The 6883-nt window shown below is 52.9% G+C and overlaps 1 pseudogene; it reads right to left on the bottom strand.

Annotated features, from left to right (window-relative positions):
- Positions 1-1095: 1095 nt before the first annotated feature.
- LOC123052149 (phospho-2-dehydro-3-deoxyheptonate aldolase 2, chloroplastic-like) lies at positions 1096-6470 on the bottom strand (annotated as a pseudogene).
- Positions 6471-6883: the final 413 nt, after the last annotated feature.

Raw genomic sequence — 6883 nt, 5'->3', positions numbered from 1 at the left:
CCGTCGGCCGGATCCACCTCCTATTCGCCACCGCTTAGGGCCTCCGCCCGCCACCACTCGGGACCTCCGGTCGCCGTCGCCCAAGGCCTCCGTCCGCTTCTGCTCGGGGCCCACGCCCGCCACCGCCAGGGGCCTCCGGCCGCCTCCGCTCGGGGCCTCCGCCCGCCACCGCCAGGGGCCTCCGCCCCGCCTTCGCTCGGGCCTGCCGTCCGCCGCCGCCCGGGCCATATTGTGTGTGGTGTGCGGGTAGGTGGGGAAGAAGGTGAGGCGGAGTGGGGAAAGAAGAACGGGAGTGAGGACGTGCGGCATAGTTTGTCCAGGTCCGGACGTGCGGCACAGTTTATCCAGGCCCGGACGAGGCTGTGGGATGACGTGGAACGTAAAGTGCTTCAAGAATCGTGCAAAATGATCCAACGACAGATGACGCGTGTGGGCGGGATGCTACACACCACACGTGTGGGCGTTAACATTTCCGGAAAAGATCTCGTCGGCAGCAAAAATTCTTGCTGGTTCTAGCAAATTTTATTGCCAGTCCCAGCAAAATGATCCTCGATGCCATCTGGTTCCAGCATTGGTCCACGGTGGTTGGAGCTTTTTCGCCAGGTGGTTTCAGCAAAAAAAAAAAATCTACAGTTGCAGCACCCGAGCTCGCCGTTTCCGTCGGCGGCGGCTGCTGGTTGTAGCAACCATGGGTGCTGACTCCAGGCTTCCAGCATCAGCCGCCGGAAGGCGCCGACACTCGCCGTTGCAGCACCTTGCTCCACCCTGTCGCAGCTCTAGTCGTCGTCGAGCAGTGACAGATGCAGTTGAGAGAGAAAAACGAGGGGATGGTGCTGGCTCGACGGTTGGCTTCGTGGTGCTCACCGGAGAAGACAGCGAGAGAGAGGAGGAGATCCCTCGGGCAGAACAGAGGAAGAAGAATTGGGCGAGTGGCTAAGAACGACAGCGAGAGAAGATAAGGCACTTCTCATATTGCGTTTCCAAATTTAATCAATAAACCTTATGTCCAGTCTCAGCAAATACCGAATGAGTAATCTATTGTCAGGTCTCATGTAATCTCTCCACCCTCACACAAACTGCACCAAAGAAACGATGAAAATGAAAGAAACTGGAATTGAACCAAGCACAAGTACTGCACCAAAACAGCTATATCCTATTATTTGAGGGAGATTTTTCCTCGGCATTTCCAAAATCAAACGAGACCTATACTACCAAAAAAACTAAAGAATGCAAAATTATGTCCTCTAGCAGCTGAAGATAGTTTTGCAGGGAAGAAATCTAAGATTGATATCTTAAGCTTCTACTTTAGATATCAGGCTAGTCCATGTCCTGTCTCTCTTCTCCCTTAGCCTCTCAGCAATGGCAAATGCCAGCTCGAGCGACTGCGACGCGTTCAGCCTGGGGTCGCAGTGCGTGCGGTAGCGGGAACTGAGATCGTCGAAGGTCACTGTGTTGGATCCACCAATGCACTCTGTAACGTTCTGCCCTGTCATCTCTAGGTGAACCCCTCCGGGGTAGCTCCCCTCTTGCTCATGTACATCAAAGAAAGCCCGAAGCTCAGCCTGTGCAGCCATAAAGAAACAGTGAAAATTCTGAACCATGCCAAAGTTGACAAGTCCGAACAATGCTATCGGATGTCTCAATGGCATGTGGTTCCAGAAAACAACAGTCCATGTCTCATTGTAACAAACGGCGTGAAATACCGACCATAAGTAGGTTGTTCTATGTCGAATCATGCAAAAAGTTATCACGCTTACCCGGATTGCATCAAATGATCTTGTCTTGAGCCCGCAAGGTGCGCTGATGGTGTTCCCGTGCATGGGATCGCAGACCCAGGTGACAATCAGCCCTGCTTGACGCACGGCTCTGATCATATGGGGGAGCTTGGCACGCATGTTCTCGGCCCCCATCCTTGTGATAAGTGTCAGCCTCCCGGGCTTGTTGTGAGGATTCAAAATCTCACAGAGTTTCACAAGCTCCGATGAATCAAGCTTATCACTCACCTGTATAACATAGTCAGAGTCATTAGATTTGTCAACTGATTTTTTTCCATCTAAGACAGTCTGTTATGGCGCTGCTAGAAGGAAGGCGCGAGAGGGCCGGCCGGGGGCCTTTTGCCCACGGCCGGGCAAGATGGAAGGGATTTCCTTCTTAATTCTTGCTTGATTAGATTGATACATCTCCTCTCTTTATATAGAGAGGTTTATTTGACTCCCAAGCAAGGCTTACTTGACCCCTAAGAAAGGGGCCCTTATCTCTAATTAACCCTAAGACTAACGGGCTATACCGCCAGCCCAGGCCATTAGGCCCATTACGTACTCTTAACACTACACCCCACCTGGACATGCAGCTTGTCCTCAAGCTGCAGCCTAACCAACTTATAACCATGACTCGAGGCAACACAAGCCTAACACCTAAAAACAAGCCTCTTACATCTCGGCTTGTTTTATTACTCTCAACCTGAAATGGACTGGGATGATTTATTTTGGACCTCTTAACAAAAAGTGGATACCATCCGCACGTCGGACGTGCACGTGTACAGCCACCTGGATCGCATGGACACCATCTGGACAAAAGGAGTGCATGTGTATGGCCACCTGGAAGTGGTCGCAAGAGCGACCAGCAGAGGCGCCCTCGCGGCGGCCGGCGGCGGAATGCAGTGGTGCTACGCGGTGCGCTCTTGTCGGTGACACCATGCCTTCTCCCTGCCGGACGGCTGTTGGTCGGCACCGCACATAGAAGAGTGGAGGGTTGTCGATGGACAATGGCGAGGAGGGGTGCGCCTCCCCAACCGCTGATGTCGCAGACTTTGAGGGCGTTGTCCGTGGGGAAAACAGTATGCCCAAGATCCCCGACGCAGTGGACGAGATCGAGGTCCTTTGCGCAGCGAAGCGCAACTGGGAGGAGCGGCAGCTGCAGACCACGCAACTCCCGCACACGCCGACGCGCTAGGAGGCCACGTGCAGCAGCCTGCAGCCTCACCGTCGCCGACACGTGGCGGGTAGTGATCCAAGCTGGAAGCGGTGACGGCGACGGCGGAAGCTTGATCTGCTAGATGGGGACGCCCTGGGGAAGCGGTGATGGCGACGACAGGAACTTGATCTGGTGGATCGGGACTCCCGTCGGCGCGGTCGATGCGGGGCCGGAGCTGACCGGTGATGGCTGCTGCACTTGCAGCGGCTGCTGCGGCGGAGGTCGCCAGGAGCGGTGGCTGCCACTGCAGCCAGGGCGGGGCGGTGGATGGCAGCTGCTGCAGCGGCCCGATGAGCGCGGCGGAGGCCACCTGGTGCGGCGGCTGCCACGGCAGCCAGGACGGGGCGGTGGTGGCGGTGGATGGCAGTTGCAGCGGCTGCTGCAGCAGCCCGACGAGCGCGGCGGCTGCCACGACAGCCAGGACGGGGCGATGGATGGCAGCTGCAGCGACTGCTGCAGCAGCCCGGCGAGCGCGGCGGGGGCCGCTTGGTGCGGCGGCTGCCACGGCAGCCACGGCGGCGCGGTGGCGGTGATGGGCGGCGCAGCCGGGTGCGGCCCATAGGACCCGGCCAAGAACAGGTGGATCTCCTGGACCGCCTGTGTTAGGTCCCGCAGCGCCCCGGACACCTCCGGGGTGAGGACAACGGGGGCGGGCGCGACGGAGGATCCCGGCGCGGGCAGGAGCGGGGCGACGGTCGTGACCGGCAGCGGAAGAGACGGGTTGGGCGGCGGTGAAGACATGATCGAACCGAAGCTAGCTGATACCAAATTGTTATGGTGCTGCTAGAAGGAGGGCGCGAGAGGGCCGGCCGGGGGCCTTTTGCCCATGGCCGGGCAAGATGGAAGGGATTTCCTTCTTAATTCTTGCTTGATTAGATTGATACATCTCCTCTCTTTATATAGAGAGGTTTACTTGACTCCCAAGCAAGGCTTACTTGATCCCTAAGAAAGCGACCCTTATCTCTAATTAACCCTAAGACTAACGGGCTATACCGCCAGCCCAGGCCATTAGGCCCATTACGTACTCTTAACACAGTCATAAGATTGTAACTAGTAAGATTTTTAAAACATCAAAACTACTGTTCTTTGTAGTTGTTAAAAACACGACATCTTTCATGTCATTAACAATATATGACAAAAGATGATTATCAACAGATAAACACTATACATAAGCCTGGAGACCACAAAAGTGAAAGATCTATACGAGACTTGTGAAGCATTGATGGTCGCCATTTGCAATGGAAGTTGAAGTACTTAGAATTAAGATGTTTATGATTTTACGTGACCAACTCCAACAACGAAATGCAAACCTTCAGGACTTCAGTAAAAACTTATGTCATATGAAGAGATGTCACCGAAGACCATATGCAGGCAAGCCAACTCTGATGGGTGCTTTGGTTACCTTTATGCCGACAGGATTGGAAATACCGCGGAGGAATTCAACATGAGCACCATCCAGCTGCCTAGTTCTCTCCCCAACCCAGAGCATGTGTGCGGAGCAGTCGTAATAGAGGCCAGAAGTGGAGTCCTCCCTGGTCAGTGCCTGATCATATGGCAAGTGAAGGCACTCATGGGATGTCCAGAATTCAGCTGTGGTCATCATGGGATGCTGAGGAGGCAGACCAGCAGCAAGCAGGAACCCGATGGCGTCATGAACCCTCTGGGCAAGCTCCACATACCTGCTCAGAGAAGAACATAACGAGGTAAGATCTACTTTTATTGTATATAACACAGGATGTCAGTGATCATATTTAGGCTGACTGATATTTCCTACAGAATCCTAGAGAATGAATACCTAGCTATGATTACACGTGACTGATGCTGTCCAGATTAGTGTGCTAAAACAAGTACATCAGTTGTTTGACAAAATCACTTTTCTGGACTTGCAAATTATCCACAAACAAGGTCAGAAGTAAAAATTAAACCAAAACCGTTGCATATATGTGCAAATATGGCAATGACATTGAATGGGGCATGAGCCGTGTGCTGGAGAAAGATTGATGGTAATTTCTGAATTCAGATGATATTTACGGCGGGGTGAAAAGAGTTTTGCATAAAGGCTAGTCACTTGATGAGATCAAGTAGCAATTTAGTCACCTGTCTCCCTGCGTGCTGTGCCTCAGAAAGTACTGAAGATCAGCATATCCTCCATGGGCAAATGCTCTCAAAAGATTCAGGGTGCTCGCAGACTGACTGTAGGCTCTAATCAACCTTTGAGGGTTTGGTGCACGCGATTTCTCATCGAAATCATCGTGGTTGATGATGTCACCTTGATAGGACGGCAGCGTCACTCCATCTCTAGTCTCGATTGGGTTCGATCTTGGCTTTGCAAATTGGCCTGCCATCCTTCCAACCTGAAATACATAGTGCCACAAATCGTTTGTATAACAGGAGAGATGTTTATATACAAAGATGGAGTGTGGATGGTTTTTCTGCCAATCATGGAGGGAGAACATTTAGAAGCATTTCTCTTCAGCATAACAAGAATCTTTATTTTGTCAATACAAGTTTTCTTAATCTGTAGATAAATAAACATGGTTAAGCACCATTTCATAGTTTCATGTAATCTATAGCTTTAATCAATTAGTACTGGTTTGCAGATGAATCGAATGCAAAATAGCAATAGATCATTTTACCATCCATTAAACCAGCAGTATGGGCACAATTATTGTCGGGGACTCCCCAACAGTTATTCCGCTCAAAAAAGACTGACAGTTTAAGGATCCATAAACATGACCGCTTGTGTCATGATCTAGCCAGTAGTCACCTTTTCTGTGATTCTACTGAGATTACAAGTGTTTTCATTATAGACACTTGAATATCTGATGAAATTGTGGAGGCGGCAAAGTCTGAACTGCATTGTGACTTGTGAATTTGATCATCACAATTCACAAGTCAGAAGGACATAAACCCTCGTTAATTGGGGCGCGAATCCAACGGTAGGCTATTTGCGTAGGATCGTCAAATTAAGGAAGGGGTATGCATGGGTGAAAGTGGGAGTCGGACTCGGACCTTGATGATGGGCATCTGGCCCCCGAAGGTGAGGACGACGGCCATCTGGAGCATGAGGCGGAAGGTGTCGCGGATGTTGTTGGCGCCGAACTCCTTGAAGCTCTCGGCGCAGTCGCCGCCCTGCAGGAGGAACGCCCGGCCCATGGCCGCCTCCCCGAGGCGCTCCTCCAGCGTCCACGCCTCCCCCGCGAACACCAGCGGCGGGAAGGACGCCAGCGTGCGCTCCGCCTCCCCGAGCGCCGCCGCGTCCGGGTACTCCGGGATCTGCCGCGCCGGCCGCGCCCTCCAGCTGTCCGGCGCCCACCCGCTCGTCACCGCCGCCGGTGCCGACGACGACGCGCGCACCGACGGGCCCGCCCCGCGGCGACGCGGCGGGTCGGAGGAGGCCAACGAGGACCTCCGGCGGGCGGAGATGAAGGCGACAGGTGCGCGGGAGCCAGCGGCGCAACGGGGAGAACGGGAGCCGCCATTGAGTGTGTGACTGGACGGGGAACGGGGCTGATCTAGAGGCGGTTAGGCATGCCGCGAGAAGCTGTAAGCGCGAATATATATGCAGTGGCGTGGCGGGGCCGAAGGCGGCAGTGCCACCCCGCTAGATAAGACGATCTTCTCGGTTCTCACGTCTTCCGTGTGATTTATAACAAACAAAAAATAATAACATTGGTTTAGTTATTTCCCAATTTTATTATTTTTGGATTATGTAACTTTCTTGCTGTTAGAAGGGAGAGAGAGAGATTGTTGCGGAATATGATGGATGCTGTATTAAGCCTCTCGGGCGGTTTATATAGAGTACAAGGCTGGGCAAGAAGCATCTCCTAGAGATAAGGCAGGAGATGACTACAAATCATAGTCTACCATATACAAAGATATGTCTATATACTCTAACATCCCCCGCAGT

The sequence above is a fragment of the Triticum aestivum genome, chromosome 1A (genome assembly GCF_018294505.1).
Source record: "Triticum aestivum cultivar Chinese Spring chromosome 1A, IWGSC CS RefSeq v2.1, whole genome shotgun sequence".
Lineage (NCBI taxonomy): Eukaryota > Viridiplantae > Streptophyta > Magnoliopsida > Poales > Poaceae > Triticum > Triticum aestivum.
Note: the sequence above shows the minus strand (reverse complement) of the source record. Positions and strands in the feature narration are given on the sequence as shown.